The sequence below is a fragment of the Canis lupus genome, chromosome 6 (genome assembly GCF_003254725.2).
Source record: "Canis lupus dingo isolate Sandy chromosome 6, ASM325472v2, whole genome shotgun sequence".
NCBI classification, from domain to species: Eukaryota; Metazoa; Chordata; class Mammalia; order Carnivora; family Canidae; genus Canis; species Canis lupus.
In genome coordinates, this window is record NC_064248.1 from 75,828,885 (window position 1) to 75,856,425 (window position 27,541).

The window sequence follows — 27,541 nt, forward strand, 5'->3', positions numbered from 1 at the left end:
CTAGGTATATAACATTTGTAAAGATCACTGGTTTATTTCAAAGTATATTTACTCTTGTAGCTGATTTTGTCTATGGAACTCTAATTATTAAGCATTATGGTCAATCTTGCACTGCTGATTCAGAATATCAGGAATACTGCTGATGTCACTTTTAAAAAAATTTTTATAATCAGGAATTTTTTTTTAAGATTTTATTCTTTTAAATAATCTCTACACCCAAACTGGGGCTCGAACTTACAACCTCACGATCAAGAATCACATATTCTATAGACTGAGCCAGCCAGATGCCCCTGCTTATGTCATCTAGCACCATCAATTAATTATGAAAATGTAAAAATAAATAAACAAATGCATGTATTAAAATGAATCCTTTTTGAGATGACACAAAGATGCTGTCAAAATTATAATTGAACAGAAAAACAGAAGATCTAGGTTTTGTTTCTGGCTTTGACATTTTAAGGTTTTAAAGTCATATGAACATGGAATTAACTAAATCTCAATTTCTTTGTAAAGTTAAACTGACAAAACTTGCCTAACTCATTAAGATAGTCACACAGAGAGAGAGAGAGAGAGAGAGGCAGAGACATAGGCAGAGGGAGAAGCAGGCTCCATGCACAGGGAGCCCGACGTGGGATTCGATCCCGGGTCTCCAGGATCGCGTCCTGGGCCAAAGGCAGGCGCCAAACCGCTGCGCCACCCAGGGATCCCCTGGACCAACAAATTTTAAGTTGAAAACCATTTGGGCCTCAAGACATGTATCCTCATATCATTCTTGTAAATAAATGAATAAGAAGACAATATAAAAGAGGTTGGTATAACTTAATAGCTTTAACTTCTCATGCTGAGCTGGGAAAACTCTGATATATTGATATTTGTTTTAAAATATTAATCATCAACAATTTGAAGGTTACATTGTTATGTTAGAAATGACTACATTGGCAGGGAAAGGTGCTCACCTAAGTAACTCTGCAAATAAAAGGAGTCTCTAACATGAAAGACAAAGGTAGTTGCACATAAGCACTGTTCTCTAGTTGATGAAATTGTTTCCCATCTAAAAATGCTTTCACAATTCTGAAGCCAGAGACGACCGGGTGGCTCAGCGGTTGAGCATCTGCCTCTGGCCCAGGGAGTGACCCCGGGGTCCTGGGATTGAGTCCTGCATCGGGCTCCTTGCACGGAGCCTGCTTCTCCCTCTGCCTGTGTCTCTGACTCTCTGTGTGTCTCTCATGAATAAATAAATAAAATCTTTATAATAAACCCACAATTCCAAAGCCACAATATGTGTGTACACACATGCACACACACACATACTGAAACACTGTGCCATTAAGTAAATGGATGGTGAATGGTGGAAACCAGGTTTCTTACTATTGCAGTGAGAGATCCCAGAGAAACAGGAGGAGGTTAGAGTGATCTCTGTAATGGGTTAGAGTTGGGAGACAGCATGAATTTATGTCTAACAACATAGATACAGTTACACATAGAAATATCTCTGGATACGTCTACATACACATTCCTATGCACACATACATTTCCTTGCTTGGTCAGCTGAGAGGGCCTAGAGGCAGTAACGCCCGAGGAGCAATACCACAACCAGTGCTCGGATTTTTGTTTTCTGACACAATTCTTAAAAAATAAAAAAGATTTCATTTATTTATTTGAGAGAGACAGAAAGCATGAGCAGGGGGAGGCACAAAGGGAGAAGGAGAAGCAGGCCCAGCCACCCAAGCACCCCTCTGATACCATTCTTTACAAAATGTACCAGAACTCCTTGGAAAATTGGCTGTTTCTGGGACTGGGATGGAAAATATACAAGATGAGCCTGAAGCATCTTGTAGGGACACAAAGTAAAGAAGTCATTAAAAGAATGTCAAAGGAACGTAGGAGTCCAATGAAAGAGTACCTAATGGTTAAAGCTGAAACCATTAGAACAATAAATTACATAAAGTTGTACTGGATTATAACCTGAAGAACAAAATAAACATCCATGAGTTCCTACTGGTACTTTATCACTATGCCCTTCCTCCCCAAATCCTATAGACCTACCTAATCATAAGAAAAACAACAGAAGTCTCAATAGAGGGATTTCTAGAAAATTCCTGACCAGTATACCTCAAAACTGTTAAGACCATCAAAAATAAGGAAAATCGGAAAAGTGTCACAGCCAAGAGGAGCCTAGGAGGGAGGATGTGATGACTGAATGCAATGTGGTATCCAGGTTGATACTCTGGAGCAGAAAAGAACATGAGGTAAAAACTAAGCAAATAAGAGTAAAGTATGGGATTTAATTAATCAATATTGATTGATTAACTAAGGGTAACAAATGTACCGTACTAATGTAATATAATTAAAAGGGAAAGTGGGTAAAGGGTTATATGGGAGCCCTCTGTAATATCTTTCCATTTTTTTTTCTATAAATCTAAATACACTTACTTACTTTTAAAAGAGTACAAAAAAAAAAAAAGATTACATTCATGGAATTCTAAAAAAAGAGGCAGACTAATAAATCCCCCATTCCAATGACCTCACTTTATGTAGGAAATTAAGATACACATTGACTCATGGTCACAAAAATTATTACATGAAATAAATTGAGACTTCTACTTAGTTCAGTGTATTGCCCTCTCTGTACTAAGTTGAATACAATATCAACATATTTCTGAAGACAAATATAAAATTCATGGCTTTAGTTTCCTGTTACTTGCTGATCCCATTTCATAGACCCTGTACATAATTCAGTACTTTATCTACGTGGCATCACTTTAATGAAGCTCACAATGACTGGTTGCTACTAGATTTAACTGGAAAATACTAAATAGCACCTAAAAAATATAATATGGTACATTTTACTTTTTTAGTCAACAGAATATACTAAATATGATCTTTTCTAAACATCATCTATGTGGCTTTTCTCTAACTCAGTGATTCCTTAAGGAGGGTTTCAGTGTGTGTGTTTCGCTTGCAGTTATTTTGTTTTCTACAGGAAATGAAAGCTAACCAGGCTGTATAAGAAAATTTTTGAAACAAAGAATACTTACAGTAGAAATTAGCAGTACAGAAAGCCAATAAACATTTATGGAGAATTAGCCTTTATGTCGAGGTTAGGATGCATAAGATGAGCTTAGAGCATAAGCTGTCCAGCACTATATTAAAGTGCTTTATATCCATTATTATATTAAATCCTTACATAGTAGATTTATTACTATTTTCTTTCACAGCCAAGGAATTTGAGACCTCGAGAGGTTAAATGTCTTGCCCCTATGGACTTTGATGCTGGAATGTTGGGGGCATTATTTTTCCAACGTGCAGTAGTTTATTTTATTATTATTTTTTGCTAAACTTTAATTTTTTCTCCATGTATCCTCATATCATTCTTGTAAATAAATGGAATTTACTTATTTATCTGAATAATTAATAGCATATGCGAGCACCCGCACGCGAGAGAGAGAGAGAGAGAGAAATAAAAAAGATACAAAACTCAGAATCACTCCAAAGAAAGTGCTGTTTCTTTTTCCTTAAAGTCAATGATCTGTTCTATCATTTAGAACAGATTTGGCTGAAAGTAATAGAAAACTTGGCTTCTTTGGCTCAAACAATCAAGAATAGTGTTTTAACTTGACATATAAGGTAAACCTAGAGGAGGATGGCTCTAGACTTTGAGCAGAGTCCTGGAAGTGTCACTAAAGAACTGGGGAGCTTCTATCTCTCTATTTTGTCAATTCCTAAACCAGATTAATTTCTAAGACCGGCTCATTTTCTGGCCAAATGTGGATGCATCAACTTCAGGTATTATGTCTAAATAAGAAAACATGCATGGGAATAAAAGGGCAGTTTATTTTCATGCATCTTCTTAGGAGCGAGGAACTTTTTTGTGCAGACCTCCTTTCACATCTTATTGGGCAGAACTGGGTCTAAAGCAATCATTAATAAAAAGACTGGAATGGCCACATATTTGGGCTAGACTAATCACGACTGACCCTGGAGCTGGAAACACGTGTCTCTCTCCTGAGGTTTGCGCGAGAGGGCAGATGCCCAAATAAATTCCCAAATAACATCAGGGCTCTGCCAGCAAGGAAGAAAAAAGGGGCTGGATGCAAGCATGTAACTGGTCACGTCTGCTGCCATCCCAAATCAAGGAAATGGAAGAACCAAGGCCAAAACACCGCAAGCTCTGACTACTACGACTTTTCATTTGTGGTATGTTGCTTCAATTTATCAGATGTGGACTTCCTGATGAGTGAAATATTATTTTCAAAAGCTTATATAATCAAAAAGTTTTATCACAGTTTTATTATACTGATTTTTTTTAAATGATAAATAAGTTACAACGTGGCTTAGGATACAGACTGGAGTTCATTCTATACACAGTCTAGTCTTGTGCTAGAATTTGCATGAATTATTTCATAAGAATAGAGGATCCAGAGCGATGCAGTAAAGCTCCCAGTGAAAACTGAGCCTGTGTGTATGCTCACAGATGCAAGATGCGCTGTTGTGTTACACTACCAGCGATCAAGATCGCTGCCAGGGTGCTCCCTGGGGTGTGCAGAAGAATTCGTGGTCAATGTAGCAAAATCAAGAGGACACAGATAACCAGAAAGAAGTTGGTATGAACCACACCCGCACTCCATCCTGCCTGCGATCCTAGGCCTATCATTTACCCTCTCTGGTCCTTTGATTCTTCGTTCGTAAAACTGAGATTTCTACTTCGTGCTAGTGAGGTTCACAGTAACTAAATGTTGGAAATGAGCAAAACATGCTGTTTTTCTTTGTTTCTACTTTCACTAAAGAGACTCTTCCTAGAGCATCAGGCACTTTTGTGGCAAGTATTATGCTTCCTTTGCCATGCCAGTTCAGGTAGGAAAAAAAAAAAAAAGCATGTGTGAACAAAGTATACGAAGTCCACAATGACTTTAAAATTGTCTGAAATATGTGAATATGAGAGAGAGAGACAGAGAGGGAGGGAGAGAAAGAGAAAGCACTTCTCAATGGGACGGGATTTAATAACGTTCAGTAGATCCCTTAAAAAATATTCAGTAGAAATACTAAAGAATGCAAAATTTGTAGGATGTTGGATCACTGACTTTGGTAATGGACATCCTTGACTTAACCAGTTGCATCCAATATCCTTGTGTACCTTTTGGCTGGAAACACCTTGGTATTCACTTGGCTGAGCTATAGTGCCCAGGTGTTTGGTCAAACAGTCTTCTGGATATTTCTGTGAAAGTGGTTTTGAGATCAAGTTAGCATTCATTTAAACTGGTAGACATGGGGTAAAACCATTACCCCCCATCATGTGGGTGGACCTCATTTAATCAGTCAAAGACTTTAATAGAAAAAGGCTGTCCTTCTCTGCAAGCAGGAAGAAATTGTCAGACTCCGCCTTTGGACTCAAATTGAAAATATTTTCTGAGTCTCCAGCCTGCTGACCTACCTAATGTGATTCTGGACTCGCTAAACCTCCACAATATTCATGTGAGTTGATTCCTTAAAATCAACCCCCTGTCTCTGTCTCTCTCTACAAGATCCATGAACACACCATATCTATACATATATGCATACACATACATATATCTATCATCTATCATCTGTGTATCTATCATCTATCATGTCTATTATGTCTATTTATCTATCATCTATCATCTACCTATCACCTATCTATCATCTATCATCTATCTATCTATCTATCATCTATCTATCTATCTATCATCTATCAGCTATCTATCTACCATCTATCTGTCTATCTATCATCTGTCCATCCACCCTGTTGGTTTGCTCTCTCTGAAGAACTCTAATAGTGTATGTATCCTGAGCCTGCCCTAAACATTACTTGAAATAATGGAAAGGCACATATAACAGGAACAGAAGACATGGCCTCAGTTGGCCATTTCCTAATTCTTGGTAAGTTTCTTTGATTGCTTCTTAGTTGCTTTACTCCCCCAGCCATATATATCTATATCTATATCTATATCTATATCTATATCTATATATAAGCATTTTTTGGATATATATATATATATATATATATATATATATACATTTTTCCTATACGTAGTGTGTGGTGGTAATCATGTGTACCTTATAAAATAGCTATAAATATCAATGTACATGAAATTCCATATAATGGCTGGAAACAGTCCCTCGTAGAACATTCTCTAGTATCTTTTTTTCTATCAAGTATTCCTTGCTTTCTTTCTCCCTGTTTTCTACGACTATAATTGAAATGAGCCCTCTGGGGATCCCTGGGTGGCGCAGCGGTTTAGCGCCTGCCTTTGGCCCAGGGCGCGATCCTGGAGACCCGGGATCGAATCCCACATCGGGCTCCCAGTGCATGGAGCCTGCTTCTCCCTCTGCCTATGTCTCTGCCTCTCTCTCTCTCTCTGTGACTATCATAAATAAAAAAAAAAAAAAAGAAATGAGCCCTCTGAGTCACAAAAGTATTTGCAAAAGGGGGGATTACAAAGGAAGTGATCACATCGCTACATGTTTTTATACGACAATGTCTGATTCAACGTGCTCGCAGTCTATACTGAAGCAAAAAGCAAATGGACACCAATCGAAATAGTTGAGTCAGGCTAGCAGACTGCGCCTCACACATTTCTTCTTAGTATCTTTTCAACACCCACTCACTTTGGGGTTTCAAGTCAATAACCTCTTTTCGGTCTACAGGAACTTGTTGGACATTTATTATGGATCTGGCATTTTCCTAAGTGCTGGAGACATTGTGTTTGATGCTGGGATTTGAATTAAATCTGGAGGATTTATCACTCAGATTTTAGAGAGTGGGACCAGTCTCATTTAATGGAAATTTCAAATTATACTATATGGTAGAAGGGGATGGAGGCTAGAAAGTACGGGAAAGACGGTAAGTTTACATCATTTAAATGAATGAATTCTAATAGTTCAGAAAGTCAAATACAACCTTTGTAGTCTCTGGAACTTTTGTGCATGATTTTTTCCTTTAATCTAGGACTGTCTCTCCAGCTCCCTCCATTTCTCTTCCCAGAACGTACATGTCACTTCTATCCAGAAGATGTCCTCTCTTTTCAAGTCTTGGGTACTTGACTATGTTCCTCTCTCATGTCCCCGTGTATTTCCCCCTATCTTAAAATTATAGTGCTTGCCTCGGTTTTATTTGTCTTTCCCTCAGAACTGTTAACGTTCTGACAGCAGGGGCCGTGTACTTCTTGATTGATGTTTATCTCCAGGGCACACAGTGAGTACTCAATAATTATTTGTCAGATAAATAAATGAATGGATCAGTTAAGCCACAATCGATATAGAAATTACAGATGCTTTCCCTAAATCTAATGATCTTCATGTCTCTACATCATTCATTCTTTCATGTCATTCTCCAATTATGTACTAAGCTTCAAGTCTGTATATCAAAATCAGAATTAAATGCTCAACATGTTCTGCTTAAGAAAGCATATCTGGATATGAATTAATTAAGTCATCAGTTGCTGATACCTAAATACTTATTATTTCCAATATACTCTATCAATTACTTATATATATTTTTATAGTCATCACAATAACACACTTTATGCCACACCTTCCAACTAGAATATGATAATATGATAAGAGGACAGGAATTTTTGACTATTTTGTTCATTTAGTCCTTTACCCTGAGTTCTTAGGTTAGTCACATACTAAGTACTCAATACGTGTTTGTTGCATGAATGAAATAATAAATTAATGAATATAAAGTAGAAGGAACTCTGGTTTATAGATTAAAGTCCCAGATTCAATCTAGGCTGGAAATCTCTGATAGTACCAGCTACACAGAGTTTTGTTGAGGGGTAAGTAAGGTAATGTTTGTGAAAGCAAACTGGGAAACACTGACCAAGTGTAAAGTTTTATCAGTAATATCGAGTCAGAAAAAGACCCCGTTACAGGGGCGCCTGGATGGCTCAGTGGTTGAGCATCTGCCTTCGGCCCAGGGCGTGACCCAGGGTCCCCGGGATCGAGTTCCACGTTGGGCTCCCTGCATGGAGCCTGCTTCTCCCTCTGCCTGTGTCTCTGCCTCTCTCTCTGTGTCTCTCATGAGTAAATAAATAAAATTTTTTATTTTAAAAAAGAAAAAGATCCTGTTATAATAATACTGATAAAAGACAAGAGGAGTATTCATTGTTTTTTTTATTTCTCAGTTTTATAAGGTAACAAATGAAAATTTGAATGAATTTTTGAAGCTCATGGGCCTGCTTCGCCACCACACCAAGCGACTGGTAGCAGAACGCTCCCGATCAACCCGCTGTAACTAACTCTTTGTAAATGATGCGCAGCCTTCATATTCACAACAGAAGGGAAGAAGATGCTGCTTGCATTACAACCACATGCTCTATAGGTAAGTCCAAAGGTGCATCGTAGCTGAACTCCATTTCTGTGCTCCAAATAGGCTCAGGGAGATGTTTAAAAGTAAGCTTTAGTTCCAAAAAGAACGTAAGTGTTCCAGCTTTTAGCTAAACCTAGTAAAAAAAATCAAAACAAAAACAAAATGTTGTGCAGATCCAAACGGCTGACTTCCTGGTTACTTCATATGAAAGAACAAAGTCTGTTCCAACTGCAGCTGAAAATGCGTTTACAAGCACCATTTAGTTATAGAACAAGTCATCTCTCTGAGACACTTCAGTAGATATTATTATTTCCATCCACTGGATGTTAGGTTCGCATCCATCATCCAAAGCATCTCGTTAGGTGCCAATGGGCCTGTGGCTCGGTTAAGCTGCGCGCAGACCTCAGTGTGGTGAGATTTCTGTGCAGACATCTAGGCGGAGACGTCCCACCAGCAGCTGCCCGTGGTGGTCAACGGTAAGGGCCGAGGAATCAGGTCAGGGTCTCTGTTCTGCTTTCTCCATGTAATGTGCTGTGTGGTCTTGAGCAAGTTACTTAACCTCTCTAGGCTTTTAATTTTTTTGATCTGAGAGTGACAGAGGCCCAGGTTTTGCCGTGAAGAGCAAAGGAGGCGATCATAGTAGTTATCACACTGTGTGGCCCCATCGAAGCGTCTTATGATGAAGAAAGACCAGACTCAGGGCAGAAAATAACAAAAAAAGGCCTTTGCTTTCAAGCGTGTGGACAGTTCTCCTGACGCTGTGGACTCACAGGTATGACCGCCCAGGAGCATGTGATTGACGATCCCTTTTTAGAAGCGTCGAGGTGACTAAGGTCTCAGGGCACGTCCCACAAGCTCCTCCAGGTGACACAGTTTAGTAGCCCGAGGGTAAGCGATCGCCTCCTGAATGGATCATCCCGTTCATTTAGCTTTATTATAAAAGCTACGCAAGGTAAAGGGAACTTACTAGAAAGTCAAGTAGTATATTGGAGTCGAATGTTTGCAGAAGAGCCAGGCGGTGGGGGAGCGCACGCAGGGCGTGTGACCCGCGCGGGCCAGGCCATTGCAGCCCCTGCTGCAGGGACCAGGAGGCAGCGGCCGCAGTGTCGCCGGGCAGGTGGGAGCCAGAGCCCCGGGTTTGGCCCTCAGCCCCGACCGTCACCCGCCGGAGGCCTTGGGCGAGTTCCCGGACCTTCTCCCGCCCAACTGTCTTCATCTGAAACACGGACGCACCCGCCGTAGCTGCACCAAGCAGCGGGAGGCCTACATGAATAAATCCAGGTGAAGTGTTCGACCTAGCGCCCCAACTATGATAAATACTAAAAAAAAAATAGCGATGATCATTCTTTATGAAGTTCTCTTTAGGCTCAGTGACATCATCTTCTGTGTCTGTTGGTATTAAAAGGGAATGGCGTAAGGAGGGCTCCTTCTCATCTTTTAAGTAACACCTGCTCCAGGTGGAGGAGGAGCTAGCCAGGCAGGCTGGGCACAGTCACCGAGGAGGGAAGCGACATAATGAATGAAAAGTCAACGCAGGATCTGGCCACGTCCAGGTGCGGGAAAGACACCTGTTGGCACCAGAGACGACGACTCGGGGGTGGGGGGGGAGGCAAAGTGTGGGTGGCAGAGAGCCCAGGTAAAGTGCTGGTGGAGGATGCCAGGCCAGAAATTATGGGCACCCATGTACCAGGGCACTGAGAGCAAGAAGAGAAAAACACGGGGCAGCATGAAAATTTGCCCCGAGAGTGCGGCCGGGACTTAGCAACGAGGGAGATGCAGGAGGCCAAGCGAGGGAGAGCGCAGCATCGGGCCGGGGAGGCAAGCAACACGAGCACGGCCAAGGGCACGGCCGGCCCGTTGGGCGCCGCGACACAGCTGCCAGCAGCAGATCGGAGCCTTCGGAGCGCGCCCTTGGACAACCCAGGACCGTTGCTTCGCTTCCGAGCGTCTGTGTCCCGGAATGCTTGCCAGATAAGACCGGCCCCAGCAAGCGCCCTACATTAGTAGGATCCCCTTGGAAAATAATTTGATGCTGCGCATAAGGAGGACAAAGCTGCTCACCGTCGATCACACACAAACTCCACCTCCAATAAACTATTTTGATGACTTTAGTCAATAAGGAGCTAGAAAACCGCCTACACAGATGTCCTTCGGGCAAAACTGATACGAGGGTAAACGTCTGCGGAGCCCGAACGACCTTCAGGGACTAGTCATGTTGCAGATCAACTTCATAGAAGGTCATACCGAATCATAGATCGTAAAAACTACCGCTTTCGGGGCTCGTTGTACTTTATACATGGTCCATCTCATGGATCATCTCATTTGACTGTCGTAAGTCTCAAGAGTAAGTACTATTATCCTCATTTTACAAATAAAAAAAATTAGGCTTCAGAGAAATTAAGAAAACTGCCCAAGGTCACCCAGCTACTGGGTGGCAGAGGGACTGGAGACGCTGCCAGGGGATGGGCAGCTCGTGTTAGGGGACAGGGCCAGGTGCGTGTGGCCCTCGCTCTCAGAGGTTCCCAGTCTCTGCTTCCACAGATGACAAACTGCAGAACAAGGATGAAAGGTCAGGTCAGGCCCTTCGGAGTACAAAGCCCGTGCTCTGCCCACCAGGCTTCCCCAGTCGTGTTTAACTAAGAAGAGACGCGCATCACGCACCTTTTACAACCTGGAGTTCGGGTTGTAAAAGGTGCATGTCTACAAGGTAAACAGAAGAAGGATACAGGAGGAAAGAGAACTGCTGTGTTTTCTAAGTTCTAACAATTTCCTTAGGTTGAAGTTTGGCTTCACGAAAAAAAAGGCATTTAAAAAGAAGCGGAAAAAAAAATAAATAAAATAAAATAAAATAAAAAGAAGCGGATGTTAGAGTTAAGAAGAAAATATTTTATATTCAATTTTACAAACCCAAGTCTCTTGATGACAACTCAAATTGTCAGTACATTTTTTTTTTAAATCAAAGAACAGTTGTTCAATATCCACTACTTGCTCAGAATGAATATGAAATGTTTTAAATATCTGTGAACTGGTTCTAAAAGCAGAACAATATGAAGGATGTGTTAGATTGTCCAAATACAGTTTTATTATTATTAAAACCACTTGGATTCTACTGTGCGTTTTTTTTTTCATGATTACATTATCTTTCGCTAATTTGCTTACAACAGAGTATGATTCTTTATTTCCCAATTTACCAAAATTTCAAGAATCACATTTCTAAATGGTCCAAGTTACAGAATTCTCATTTTCTATGCTCCATTATTCAGCCTTTCTTCCATGCTATGTACTACGCACCTAAATAAACTCAATTCTCTAAAAGAGCTGATTCTTTAAAGAACCAGTATACAGAATAAAACAAGATTATTAATTAGAAATATTATGCAGAAATTAAAAAGAAAACTAAAGCCTTTATGAGCCACTACAAGGTAGCACTTAAATGTGAAGATTCCTAGGCTTGGATCCTAGCTTTGCCTCAGACGACCCTGAGAAAACCACTCATCGTCTCCAATCACACATCTACACTTTCCTCATCCGTAAAACTGGGAGGATAAAGTTCCCTTTCTCCTAGAGACGTCGTAAAACCCAAATACATGCTGGTCATTAAAGTATGCCTGGTAAATGAAAATATTAGCTGTTATTTTAAAATCTAGGATGCTTGGCATTTCTGTTCCCAATGTAAGTTCTTAAATTTCTTCAGGGCGCCCTAAATGCTCGCTGCCATCAGTTCAGTCCTGAACTCAAATCGGGCGATTTTTGCCCCATAAATAGAAAATTCACAGTGGTGTTGGGCGGGCAGTCAGTCCCTACAATGGAACAACTTAACACTCAAAAGTCATGAAAACGATCAAGTGTTGCCAAAAGTCAGCTTTTTTTTTTCAGAAAAAAAAAGTTAAAAAAAAAAAAGAAAAAAAAGTTACTTGTTCTGTCTTCTTTTTCCTTTTTATTCTTTTGCTAAGGAGTAAAATATAATCCCTCTACATTTTTTTTTATTCTTGATCCCTTTCAAGTGATGTTCCTATGTTCTTTTGAATCAGCAGATTTTATATAATGATTTAATTTCATTTAAAACTCTCATTAGATTGGAACATCTGCTCCATTTTACTATTTTTTAAGGTTTTATTTATTTATTCATGAGAGACGCAGAGAAAGAGGTAGAGACACGGGCAGAGGGAGAAGCAGGATCCCTGCGGGGAGCCCGACGCGGGACTCGATCCCGGGACCCACGTGGCACAAAGTAACATAACTGCCTTTATTCCTCTGGATCAAAAGGTGTTTCAGAGAAGAAATTAAGTCCATCCCCAGCACTTGATATAGTGCCTGTACACAGGGAACACGGTCAGAGTAATGTATTTTTAAATAAGTGCTTACGGGGCAAGAAAGAGAAAAGAGGAAAAGAGGAAATAGAGGACTGGTAACAGAAAGATATGAGGAAAGTCTGCGTATTCCTGAGGTAAGATGATAGATTAACCTTAAAGAGACGTTGTAGGAATAATTGGGATAAATTTGCTAATGCCTCAGTGACAAAAATAAACACGTCCATTCCTTGCTTGATCTAATTTTCGTTTGTTCTAATTGGATGAAGAAAGGGATAGTTAAGTGCCCCCTTGATCATCAATCCTGAATCACAGATTAGATCCCTGGCGAATTTTCAGATGATATAGAACAATAAAGAATATTTATCTTTGTGATACCGGGTTATGAAAAACTCTGAAATCAGAGGGAGTTGTCAAAATGCTGAAGATCAGATTTATAAATGTCCGTAGAGTAAATCCATCACGGAAGCTATTGTTTTTATCACGCTTTTCTATAGGGAGATTATTCGAGGATCATACGGCTTTACCTCCCTGCACGTATGATTTATGTTTGCCGGGCGGAGAGATTTTTCCTCTTGACACCTACGAGGAAAGCTCTGTTCTGCCAAAGAGCTCCTGCCCCCGTCCTCGCTCTGCGGCGGCGATGGGACGTGTTCCCAGCATCAGATACTGGTGTGAACAAACAGCTGAAACCCACGTAAAGTGGTCTTACGCGTTCACTGAACACCCCTATCTGGTTTTTTTTCTTTTCTGGTCATTGATTACCACCGTTTTGGGTTCTGCCTATTTTGAGGAAATCTTTGGAAAATTACAAGGAGTGAGGTAAGGGAAGTCCTGTAACTGCTGAGCTCAGTGCTTCCTTCCGGTCTTCTATCCACAATCAAAGACCAAAGAGCATATACCCTGCTGTTTCCATAGGATTTTTTAGAGTTTATTTTCCATTTCCATTAATCGTGATCAACCGCGCACTTAATGAAAATTAAAACTTCAATACAAAAAAAAAAAAAAAAACTTGGATACGCACGGCCAAGATTTTCTACACTGATGCAAAGTACCTAGTTTCTAACCACCACTTCTTAACATAAGAACAGTGATACGTGATTATCTAGGATATCCTATTGCATCTTCTGTTTTTAACTCTTTTCATATTTATTTTCCGTCAATCTCTGCATCACTGTGAGAATAACAGAATTCAGAGAGATTAAATTTCTATAAAGATCCTATCCTTCATGTTTTTGTTTTTTTCTTATTTTGTTTTTTGGGGTTTTGTCTTGTTTTGTTTTTTGTTTGTTTGTTTTGGTATCTGTAGCTCATCTTTGATCTTAATTAAGCCTGGACTAACAAGCTGCCTAAACTGCACACGCTAAGAGCTCACGGTCAGCATTATGGGGCTTAACTGGACGCACCGTCAAGTCAGAAACCCGGAACACGATGTCTACTCGGCCCAACTGCGCCAAAGACGTGTCTTTACATGACACCCCAGGCAGTTTCATGTTAGTTTATCACCTGTCATGATGAGGACTTTTAGAGAAAGCTTTCCAATCCCCATTGTTGCCGACAACTTTGGGAGCAAAGTAGGCTTCTTTTGTGCAGAGTATCATGTATTTTTTTTTTTTTAAGCTCCTCTAAAAGTTGCAAAAGTCCACCGTGGCCGGCTGCTACAGCGGCACCTGTCAGCTGCGGCATCGTTGTTAATATTGTCAGACTTGGTGAATTCTGCCCCCGGCCGGCTCTGTTAAGAGCTCCGGAGAAAGCAAGGCGGAGGAAAGACCAGAGAACTGAATTTATTGACCACCCGCCGCGTGCTGGGCATCAACTGGGGGCTCAGCGTCTATCACCACATGTAACGCCCACATGTAACTTGATGAGGGACGTACTACTAGCCCCAGCTCGTAGGTAAAGAAATTACATCCAGCTCTTGTGTGCAACGTCTCCTCTAGTTGCGAATACGCAACAAACAACACACAAACTCATTACCCTATTTTTGGGGGGGATTTTAGGATAATTTAAAAATTTAGGATATAATTGATGGTTTATTTAAAATTTAGAGACTCTAGATTTCGCAGATTAATGGCCAATTAATAATTATGGCCGTATACCACCTAGAGATGTTTTATGGATAATACTCCTTCCTACATTTTCTTTCTCTACCTCCTGTGTCCCCTCCAACGGTGGAGCCACCAGCCCCCGTGGTAGGGGGACAGGATGAATACGGCTGCAAACAAAGAAGTTACTGCTCAGCCTTAAACTTCAAAACTGAGCGTTTAAAGCCCTAATCTGGCACAATCGTCAGAAAGCCAAATGCTTGTTGAGCTAAAAGGTTTTCTTAGAACGTCAAACGCTGGACATGAAGTGTGAAGGATAAGCTAGGAGCAATGGGGGGATCACAACTGTCGCCACAGAATGCAGACGAGCGTGTGGTCACCGCACCGCTGACCTCCGACCCCCAGGAAACAGGTGCTTCAACATGACGAGAGAGAGTGATTCAAACTGAGCCAAACTAGAGTTTGGGGATCACGGGTGGCCGAAGGCCAGCCCACCACTAGGGTCACGACCTCAGGTGGGTAGGACAGGAATATCCAAATAGCTTTGATGGGATCTCTTCAGGGCTTGTGCTTCTCTTTCCCAACACGTAACTGTAAGAGTCTCAAAGCTTCTTAAAACACCCCAGATCTACAACTGGCATCTGATCCAAAAACTAAGGGGACGTGTCCAGGGGCCAAGGCCTCTCTCCCGACTTCTCCGTGCCCCGTGGTCCTCTGCGGAGGCTCAGCGGGGTCTCAGGTGAGCACGCGGTGCTGAAGGCACGAGATGAGGAGGCCGTGGGCCGCGCACCTGGGCGACGATGACTGGCCCGGAGGGACGTACAGGGATGTCGAGGGCAGCAGCAGGGACGGCAGCTGACCCAGGGGTGGATGCCTCCGCTCAGCGCGGCCAGGGCAAGGGGAGGGATGAAGTGTCCTCGGCCAGCACGTGCGACACACCTACACACACCTGCATGCACACCAGCAGCGGCTTGCGGGAGAGGGAAAGAGGAGGATGCTACTGTGGACAAAGAGGGACTCGCAAGGTCTGTCAAGGAGAGAGGAGCTTAACAGATACAGAAGGGGGCCCCGTGAGATGCTCCGACCTAAGGCGTCAGTAGATTCTAAGAGTCTCGTTTTGGCGCGTCAGGCCTTGTGACCGTGACTGTAAATTCAATCCTCCCAAGATACTAAGTTAAAACCATCCAGGCTTTAAGACTTTACAAAACATGTTCATGTATTTGTCTCATTGGACGCTCATGGCCAAATGGTGAGGTAGATAGGAATACTTTTGTTTTCTTTGCACAGATGGAAAACACTGACCCCCCCAAAAAAATAAATAAAGAAAATAAAAATAAAGAAAAAATTAATTAAAAAGAAAAGAAAAAAAAAGAAAAAAAAGAAAAAAAAAAGAAAAAAAAAAGAAAAAAGAAAAGAAAACACCAACCCTTGGAAAACTTCTGCAGCCTGTTTCAAACCTCCTGGCTACCACTTGTTAGACCTAGAACCCAAATCCATTTTTTTTTAAGATTTTATTTATTTATTTATGAGAGACACAGAGAGAGAGAGAAGCAGAGGGAGAAGCAGGCTCCACGCAGGGAGCCCGAAGCAGGACTCGATCCCGGGACTCCAGGTTCACGCCCTGGGCCAAAGGCAGGTGCTAAACTGCTGAGCCACCCAGGGATCCCCCCAGATCCATACTTTCCCCACTCTTCTAGATTGGTTTCATTTTAGTTAATGTTGATAAACTCAATGTAGATTGGTTTCATTTTACTTAATGTTGAGCTCAATGTAGAAAACCCAATGTTTAGTATAGTCTTTCCTCTGCATCTGATACCCACAAGAAAAAGACAATTTAGAATGCAGACCCCATCACATCATGCCCCAGGTAATTAGTAATGTGAGTATCCAGGCTAGGTGTCAATGTCTCGTAAAGTTCATTTATTTATTTATTTTTTACTATGCATTGATTTATCCCTCAAATATTCATGGCACAGGTACTGTGTGCTAAGCACTGGCTGCACAAGAGTGAGATGCTAGTTCTGATGCCGCAGTGCCCTTCCTACTGGGAAAGACACATGGACAATCAACATCCAACAGAATCAGCCTTTCGATGGCAGGTATATGCAAATGACTTTCACAACGCAGAGGAAAAGCCACTGATTTTTACCCTGGAATACTAGAAGGAGAAAGGTTATAGGAAGCCTTCGTGGAGAAAGCGGCATTTGGGATTTGGGACAAGAATGTAAAATAAGGGAACCCTGGGTGGCGCAGCGGTTTAGCGCCTGCCTTTGGCCCAGGGCACGATCCTGGAGACCCGGGATCGAATCCCACGTCAGGCTCCCGGTGCATGGAGCCTGCTTCTCCCTCTGCCTATGTCTCTGCCTCTCTCTCTCTCTGTGTGTGTGTGACTATCATAAATAAATAAAAGTTTAAAAAAAAAAAAAGAATGTAAAATAAATAATTAGATAAATAGAAGCAGTATCTCTGGCAGCCACCGTGGCCTGGAGCTTCTAGTGGCTCCCAATGGCCAGAACCCTCGAGGCGTCGTGGACGTGCCATCTAGTCGGGGACCTGGAGCTCGGGGGGCGGCGACGCTTTCCAGGCACAGGTGTCCTGGGCAGGCCTGGGTACCTCCCGAGGTCGAGGTGGAACCAATGAGCCGAAAGGGCCTTGGAAATCACCTGGGATTGGATATCAGGAAACAAGAAGATGAAGCACTTGGGACACCCGGGGGGCTCAGCGGTTTAGCACCTGCCTTCAGCCCAGGGCGTGATCCTGGGGTCCTGGGATCGAGTCCCGCGTCGGGCTCCCTGTGTGGAGCCTGCCTCTCTCTCTCTCTCTCTCTCTCTGTCTCTCTCATGAATAAATAAATAAAATATTAAAAAAATAAAGAAGAAGATGAAGCACATGCCGCTAAGGGAGGGAAGAAGCCTGGGAGGTCAGCGGTGGGCGCCGGGGAGCAGCGCTAGCAACGGCCGGAGGGGCGCGATTTCAGAAAGACGAGGTTTCGACCCACCTGTGGAGCACCCCACGGTGTCGGAGGTGAACACGCACAGACCCAGAACCCTCCGGACTCCAGACGGCTAGGTAAAGCAGCAGGGACACGAGACTTCTTCAGGTAAATAGACTAAAGGCAAGAAAATAATGTCCCCTGGAAATGCCATGACTTGGGTACGACCGTGAAGAGGGCAGGAACACGGCGGGAGTTGCCAGAGTCACTCGCTTTCCGTTTTGTTCCCCAGAATTCAGAAAACAGTGAATCCAAGGTTTCGTAACGAATGGGCTTTTTTTTTTCCAGGATCTTAGATTCTATTGCTCAGTAATGGACGAAGGACTGTATTTTAAAGAAACAAAGAACGAGTGTTTCTGGAAGGTGCGTGAAAGCCCTGGGCAACGGTTGAAGGGCCACGAGCAACGTCAGGTAAAAATGTCAGTTTTATACTAATCGTCTGGTTTAAACAAATACGTCCATCGGCATCTAGTAAACTGAAAAGACTTGTTTTTTCGATCACAATAAAAATAGACCTAACGTTCGTCAAGACTGATTGAAAGTCTTGGGGTCAAGGACACGCGCTGGGCATCTAGCCCCCGAGCGCACCCTCCGGACGGGACCACCTGCGCGGCCTAACCCGGGCGTGGCCCCCGGAGCCCGGGGTGTGCACCTGCCGGCTGGGGGGGCCGCGCACACCGCGGGGGGCTGCCTCCGGACCCCGGTCCTCGGGCTCCCCTCTCACGGCCTCCAGTCAGCGGACGGTGCACGTCACGGCGACCCGGAGCAAGTCCCCGGGGCTTTCAGGGAAAGGACGGGCCCAGGAAAGCACCTGTCAAGCCTCGGCAGCAGGGCCCGGCTCTGCACGTCCTGCCCCGACCTGTCATCCCTGCACCTGCGGACCCCCCGGATGACGAAGCTCCTCGCAGCGTCCCCGCACCTGTGCCCCACACCTGTTCACAGGGGCCTGCTGAAAGCTCTGCACCCCAGGGCCCACGGCTCGCTGCCAGGATGGCAGGAAAGCCACGCGCTCGGCGCCGGGCAGGTGTCCCCGGGGGAAGGCCACAGGGTGTCCGGGCCCCGCTGGGCGCCGGGGCAGGATCGGGAGGAAGAAGGAGCACAGGATGCGTGTGACAACCTTGTCCGCTGCCCTGGAAGGCCGAGGAGCCTCGGCGTGAGGAGGCAAGCGGCTTCCTGGGCCGTGGGGACCTTCGTGGAAGGCCAAGTAAGGCTGCCGGGCGGCTGTCACAGGCCGGGTCCCGGCCGGGGGGCTGCGGGCCGAGAGGGCGACCGCAGCAGCGCGCTCAGCTCTTGCCAGGAGGAGGCCGGTGGGCACGACCTCGGAGCGGCTCAACGTTTTACTTTTTTATTTTTATTTTTAAATTTTTTTTGGAGGGTCAACGTTTTGAATCGACGGCAACTTACACTCGTCTTGGAATCCGGCAGATCCCCCGGCCCTGGAGACGGGGAGCGGGCTCAGGGCGCCAGCTCCGGGTCGGGCCACTTTCCCGAGTGCACTCAGGCCCATCGGCTCCTCTGCAGGTTCTCTGCGGGTTCCTGCAAGACTCCACGGTCCTTTCCATTTTAAGAATCATTTTTGTGAGTGAAGGTTCTTATCTGGTTGATAGGAACCTTATTTACGGTATAAAGGAACCAAAGGCGCTATCTCGTAAAATACAGAAGATGCAACAGTTTGCTAATTACAAGTTGCAGAGGAAAAAAAAAAGTTGCAGAGGGATACATCTCCTGGTAATAGTTCTTTTCGAATTCCCTGCTGGGCGGCTGTGTCATTCTGACAAGGTCAGCGGCCCCCTTCAGCGGCTGCAAGGGCTTTGTCACCTACTGTATTTCTAAGAAATGTTTATTACCGGATGGCCCACAAGTTTTTCCTGATGTCTGCAGCCTCCTTCAAAGCTTCTCTTTTTATCTTTATGGTGCAAATGAGAATCGGTATCATAGATCCTTCCATAGGTCATGGGAATTATATTTAGAATAGTGACCTCTTCTATAAATATATATATCACGCACAAGATTAGACGATCATCTTTTCAAACGCTTTCTATTTCATCTAATCTCAGCAAGTGGTAAATGTACCCCTGGGGGGGGGGGAGATCAAAATATTCTACAACATTTTCCTCATGTAATAAAATTTTCCTATAACTCTGCAGCTTTCCAGCAAAAAACAAAAGTACTGTTTTTCATTTTTATCCCCCCAAAAAATGGCGAATCAATAAATCATTTTCTTTTTTTTTTAATAAATCATTTTCAATGGGGAGGAGATAAGGTACTGTGATTTGTGTGTCCGAAATATCACTACAACAGCAGTGTGCTACTTTTTTTACATAAGTTATTTCATCACTACAACTGCAACTGCACAGGCATTATTATTTTCATTTCCAGGATTAGTAAATTATGACTGAAAGAGTTAAAAATAGTTTTCCCACGGCGGCCTGGCAAGAACGTAACAGAAGAAAATTTAGACCTGAGTATGTGCTCTGCCCGCAATCAACTATGCATGTCACTGAACCACAGACGCCCGCAAAATAAAATTTAGGTAATTGGTAAAATAAAAATCGCAAGTTGAGGGTGGCAGGAGGTAAGAGACTATTATAAGCCAGCCAACAAAAGTAATAAGAGTTCCACGTCTTCTAAAATGTAAAAACCCCCCAAAAGACCTCAAAGACTTTTGTCATATGTGATAATAGGAAAAAAAAAAAAAAGGGAATTGGAGGAAATAATCATTCTGTGCACCTTTGCCTCTGCAGCTCTTTTTTTGCTGATCAGCCTGGAGCCCAGTTTCACAAAAACTGAAACCTGCCTCAACAGGATATTTAGGATGAGAGAAGTAATCCCAAGGCCTGACAAGCACAAAAACCAAAACCATCCTAATGAGCCGTATTCAGCAAAATGAGTCTTTTCATCTGCCTCAGATTATCCTGGAGTTGTGTTTTCCCTACCGCTTTGCTTATTTAGCTGGTCATGGAAGATACTCACTAAGAGGCATAACTGGCAGCCTCAAATACCTCTCTGTCTTGAAGAAGCCTCGAATGCACACCGATAATTGGTGTGATAAAGTGAAACCCTCTTGAGAGTTTTTGTGTGGATAATATCACCCTCTGACAGTCGAAGGAAAAAAAAAATGAAGGGCTAATGCAATGCAATCCTGTTTATACTCATTGGACAATTCAAATGACTGCTTGACTCTAAATTTGTTGGTGATCTATAGCTGACATTTAATAATGCTTCCATTTTCTTACAATTTCCTCATTTGGGGGTAAAATTTTTTTTTTTCTGTTAAAAAAGGAAGTGAGAAATTATAAAATAATTATACTTCGGCATGATAGTCCTTGAGTATAAAATGTAGTAATTTTCAAGCACAGCAGTCTTACTTGTCTTTTATGCATTGGGGTTGTTTGTGCTATGTCATTTGCTAAGAGTTCCACAATTACAAAAAATACTTGAAAACCATTCATCTAGCGGAGATTGTGTTACCATCCAAAGGAGGAGTCCAAGTGGCTTCAAAAGAACACCAAAGGAGGTTAAACATGAATGGTTTGATCTATTTACTTTTGAAGAATTTATTTTTAATTAGAAATACTCGCAATTTTAGTGATTCCACCTGTTAATACAACAAAACGAAAACTAAAATTTTCTTTGCAAAAAGATAGTTCATGAAATGATGGTTACAATTCCAAGTGCTAGCTGAAGTAGACATGAGCAAAACTGAAATATATAAGATTTGAATATTAAAGGGAATTTCAGATTACAGCTTTATCAATTGATAATTATCTTGAAAACTCCACAGTATATCCATTCTTAAAATCTCAATCACTCCACAGATTCTCCAGGTTTTCATTAAAAAATAAAATTTTATTTCATAACTAAGCTTCGGTACTTTAAAGGAAAGTCTGTTTCCCCAAGCTAAAACTGAATTACTATTAATCTAAATTTCAAAATGAAGGTTATTATTTTTTTTTTCCCAAGGGCCCCATGCTAGGAAAATAGCTGTGCTAGGGAAAAAGGAGGGCATAGGACAAGTAATTCATTTGAGAAATTTATAAAATAGATTTCAACTCAAAGAAAAAAAAAAAACCCAGAATATATTCTCAAGTACTACTGTATTGGATAGATCTATAGATCTTCAAGTTGGCCAGGATTTTAAAAAAAAAAAAAAAAAAAAAAAGCAAAGAAAAAGAAGAGAGACACTAGACAACTTGCAGTTGATAGTCATTGCTGCTATTATCCTTGGCCACTCGAAGGCCATCGTGGTAAGGTAGGAAAACTCCACATAAGTGCTAAGAACATGACCCAAAAGGTAGACAATGATCTGAAAAGAGCTGGAGTTACTCATGGCATCACTGGGCCTTAATACCAGCGCAGGCATTTGCCCATCGATTGTCTTGCCATGACGCTCTCGGTTATGTGACTTGTGGGGCCAATGGGATGTGAACGGACACGAAATACGTGACGTGTGAGTAGAAGCTTTCACTGAACTTGAACGGGTCAGTATGGCCCCTCGATCCTGCCTCTTCCGGGGAAACAAGGCGTCCCAGACCAGGGCTCCCCCTTCCGCATGGATGCTGGAGTTTGGAAGACGGGGTGAGCACACCCAAGCAGAGCCGTGGCTACCCCCCACATCTGCAAGGAAGGGCAAGTCTCCGTGGCTGTCGCGCCGAGGTGTCTCGGGATTGTTAGTGACCACTGCTAAGTGGAAGGAGGAGCGAGATCACGATGTTACCCGGTTAAGCTACGAGCTGCTGGTGACTCGTAGGTGAACTCTTGCTCAAGAATGTGTCCTTAACATGTACATGAGTGGATGATCTTGACTCTACTCACGTACGCACTCTGGGAAGCAGGTTACCATGGGTCTTAACCCACAGAACTGGGTGCCGGGGAATCACAAAGGTGAAGGGCTCCAGGAGAGGAACACACGCGCGGATGTGCGTGGCCTTGCCCAGAGGAGCCCGCAGCACGGAGATGTGGGAAGCTGTGGAGCTGCAAGGTGCTACCAAGTACCTGGGATGCGTTGTTAGAACAAATGCTACCAATGGGTGACTCCCTCCTGCTCATCTCAAGAACCCAAATATAGGAGGACCAGAAGCAGATTGTTCTTTTCAGACCTTACAGCATAATGGAGAAAGACAGAAGAAATCAGTATTCAGAAGGAAAGGATCCACATGTGCGTTTCTTTTCATGTCTAAGAATAATCAGAAGAAAACTCTGATAGGGACTATTAAGGCGAGTCACTCTGACGCATAATCAATAATCGTTTATTTGAAAATACTTGTTTTCTTAAAAAGAAGCTTTCGTGGTTTTCCCCGCACACGTATTCGCTACATTTCCAGTCATTTTAATTAGGGATTTTCAGTTTTTACAAATTGATGCTCTGATTCAGGTTTCCTTAGTGTGTCAGCCAGTTATTCAGCTTCCTTCGTCTTAGTGCCAATCTTCTAGTTGCACTTGAACAGATGAGCTCCCTCTCCAGGTTTCCCCAGACGGGAAATTGTACCTGCATGTATCCAGTTGTTCCTGTCAGAAATCTTGCAATAATGCTTGATACTACACTTTTACTCACTAGCCGCTCCCGATATCAACTCAGCAACGAATCCAGTGGGTCGAACGAAGCAAGGTCGTCTCAGCTTTGCCCACCTTTTCCCATTTCCACTACCACAATCCTGGCCCAACCTACTGGGCCCACGTTAGTGTCTGGCCCAACCTACTGTAAACATCTCCTAATTTATAAAGCCCTACCCCACTCGGGCCTTCCGATGCACTGTAAACACGGCCGCCCCGAAGGATCATTTAAAAATATCGATCCGTCCGTACCACCCTTCCATTTAACAATGCTTGATGACTTCACATAGGATGTAGAATAAAGATCTTCCATGTTTAACCTGGTCAAGAAATCCCGAGATGATCGGGCTCCTATTATACCATTTTCTCCTGACCCCTACTCTCCAGCCACGCCAGCTTCCTTCCAATCACTGTGACCTCCAAACGCCATCTCCGGACTCAGTCTTTGCAGATGCCATTTGCACAGGCCTAGAATTCTCCTGATTCCTCCCTTTCCTGGCTAACTTCTGTCATCCTAGAGGTCTTATTTAAGTATCAGCTCCTCAGAGATGCTGCTTCTCCTGCTCAGACCCTTATTATATTCATCCTCAGTACCTTGGTCTTACCCTTCTTAGCTCTTATGGGAGCCTGAAACCATTATATCCCTAGGATGATTATTTATTTAACGTCTGCCTACCCTATTTGTGCCATGGAAACGGGGGTCACATGTATAGTCAGCCTTGACTAGGACAGGCTCTCGCACAGAGAAACAGCATAATAAATATTTAGAAGGAATGGATGAATGAAGACATAAACTTGATTAAAATTCATTAACTTGGAATATTTTGCAGATTCCAGTAGATACGGTAGGCTTCTTATTATAAATATTGCCCCAATCATCGACGGAATGGGAAAAGATAGATCAAATATGAAAATATTTCATGTGTTGTTTACAAATCAGAGGAGGAGTTAGTGCATTGTACAAAAACAGACTTCCGGTGTATCAAAATATGAGTGTACATTAAATCACAAACTGAGAGAGTCAAAGTGTTTGAAACCTTAAAATTTTCCCAAGTAGACGGAGGTCTATCTCTCTTAGAAATAGCTTTAATTTTGCTATAATGTTAATCAATCATTAAATAGAACGCATTTTTGTATTAAAATCTAAACAGAGGGAAGCCCAGGTGGCTCAGCGGTTTAGCACCCGCCTTAGGCCCAGGGTGCGATCCTGGGGACCCGGGATCGAGTCCCGTGTCAGGCTCCCATCATAGAGCCTGCTTCTCCCTCTGCCTGTAACTCTGCCTCTCTCTCTGTGTCTTTCATGAAGAAACAGAATTTTTAAAAATAAATAAATAAATAAATAAATAAATAAATAAATAAATAAATAAATAAAAAATAAAATCTAAATAGAGGCATGTTCCAATAATGTCCCTTTAACTGTGATGCCAGACACTGCACATCAAGCTTCCACTTCTACTAGAATGTCACTCAGTAAATGAGTAAAGTCTAGGTTACCTTCAATAACAAACAGTACCCCCAGTCCCCAAATCTTAACATAATACTTATTTTTTGCTCACGCTATGTAGTGAATACATGTGTGCAGGGATAGCCTAATTTAGCTTTATTTAGTTGTTCAGAGACCAAGCTGATGGAGGGTCCGACACGGCACAGGCCTCTACAATTGCTACATCGGCAAAATGCAAAGAGCGGACCAGGCCACAAACACTTCTATTTAAAAGAGACGCTCGTCCTCACGTGTTGCTCCTCTTGCATTGGCCAAATAAGCCATCTCCCGTGCCTCACGTGGAGGACGATCTGGGAAGTATAATCCTAGGATGCTCCTGGGGGAGGAAGGAGCAGAAGTCCAGGGGAAGGCTAACGGCTGCAAGAGTCCCGTGGAAGCATTCGGAAGCATGAGTGAGACCATTCATTCACACAACAGGCATTTTTTTCTGCGCTATGCCGTGAGCTACTGTGCTAGGGATAAAAAAAAACCGGGTAAGCCACTGTATACGTGCTGTTTTTGGAGACAGTCATTCAAGCAAACAATTACGTAACAACGCTAGGAATGACACACATTCACACACGGAATTATCCCGAAAAGACCGACTTACAGTGATCTTTGGGTAATCACACATCTCACAATTTTTTAAAAGAAGGTTAGGGCAGCCCCGGTGGCTCAGTGGTTTAGCACCACCTTTGGCCCAGGACTTGATCCTGGAGACCTGGGATCGAGTCCCGCAACAGGCCTCCTGCACAGAGCCTGCTTCTCCCTCTGCCTGGGTCTCTGCCTCTCTCTTTCTCTGTGTCTCTCATGAATAAATAAATAAAAAATCTTAAAAAAAAAAAAAGGAGGATTACTTATAAAAAGGTTAATCAAGGGCAGCCCAGTGGTTCAGTGGTTTAGCGCCTGCCTTCAGCCCAGGGCCTGATCCTGGGGTCCGGGGATCGAGTCCTGCGTCGGGCTCCCCGTAGGGAGCCTGCTTCTCCCTCTGCCTGTGTCTGTGCCTCTCTCTGTGTGTCTCTCGTGAATGAATAAATAAATCTTTCTTTTTTTTTTAAAGGTAAATCAAGGAACTCTAAAGTTTTATTGAACTGTATTAACATTCTATGTATTTTCTGTTCAAACAAGCACTCTGAAAAGAACTTACCAACTTTACAGTGATTGTTGCCTGGCCTCAGGGTAAATTTCTCTCCTGACTCAGATCCAGAAGAGACTGCAAGATGCTTCCAGTAGTCTTTCAAGTAGCGTTTTAGGGCTTTTTATTATCTTTCTTTTCAGTGCAAATACCCGAAGCTATCATACTAGTTTTTATAATGTGAACATCAGCCTATAATTCTTGACTCCCAATAAGATATTCGATCTTCTATACCCAATATACACTATTTTGTCCATTATTGAGCAATATTATTAAAGATATTAAGTGACACTTGAGGCAAAATATTCATCCATATTCCCCGAGTCCAAGTTAGACTCTCTCTGTTCTGCATGCCTATCCATTTCTCACACATGATCATAAAGAAGAAATTCTATCAGGAAAAAAGGGAAGAAGATTAAGAACACAGTCTTAAAATTACGGATGATTTTAAACATGCAAAAAAGACAGGCGCCCCTGCGGTTTGGGGCTGTCCTGGTCACGTGGAGGGTCAAAGAGTGACAAGTGCAACCTCAAGACTGATGGCAGACAGGGATAGGTTCCTCTGCTAGCAGTCCCCGTTACACCACACCTTGAGGGCTGAATTCATGTTAATTAGTAAATGTTAGAGAAGGCATCTACCTTACAAGCGCTACAGAAGGCAAGTGTGCTTGGCCTAGCTCACAAAGTGTATTAGGGTGGTGTCTACAAAGACTACACCTGGAACTAAAAGCTTGACAGGTACATTACTATATTTAGGAAAAACAGATATTAAACCCTGTTTATACAAACCCTGTTCTGACTTTTTTACTCGCCAGCAAATTTTAGACTGAAATGGTTCTCGATTACCCATTGTCTTCCCACTTTTTCCAACATGCGTGCAAAAATGAGCATGTACCCTATCTCCGTATAGAATGTGGTTCTGTTAATCCATATATTTATTAACTATGAATAAAGCTTATTTTCTTTATGATTCATATATAGAAAATGTATGTGCACCGGGGTTCCAGTGATTTCTTCCTGTTCCAAAAATACAAAAATACATCACCTTTGCACTTCCCCTCCTCTGCTCATATCGTACTTTAGTATCTACTGTCTTTGAGTTTCAGCAGCTTGCTTATTGTCTGCAGCAAGCAGACCTTAGCTATGTCGAGTCCGAAAAAGCAAGAAAGAAGTAAGCAAGCAAGGAAGTAAACACAAACACCATCTCCTTACATTACAGGTCCCTAAATAAAATTAGACCTTCGGAAAGATAAAATGCTATTAGCCATGGAGGGGATTCAAATCTCAAATCCTCGACCGGCGAAGGTTGACATCTTATCTTTAACACCAAGTTTTAGGACATTCAGATTTTGTCATGTAAAATGGTGTGTGGGATTATATTCACAGATACAGAAATATGTTCCGTTCTATCACACCCACGAGTCCCAGAACGGTACACTGAAAGCTGGCATGAATAAGAACCATTCTACAAATGAAAAGCATAGCTAATGTGCTGATATGTAATGCGCTAATTTAGTCATCATGGTTTTTCTTCAATTTTAAGACATCACTGCTGCACTGAAAAGTTCTGATTTGCCTTTTAAAGAGGATTCTTAGATGTAACTATGTAGGTATGTCTCGTTACATCAATACTTTTGTTTGTAAATATTTCTATATGCCATTTGCTTATAAGCCAAATGCATACTTCAAGA

At 42.7% G+C, this 27,541-nt stretch overlaps 1 protein-coding gene across 10 annotated transcripts in view; it reads right to left on the reverse strand.

The window, feature by feature from the left end:
- Nucleotides 1-27,541, reverse strand: part of LRRC7 (leucine rich repeat containing 7) — a 491,773-nt gene that overhangs the window by 456,265 nt on the left and 7,967 nt on the right. The window lies entirely within an intron of this gene.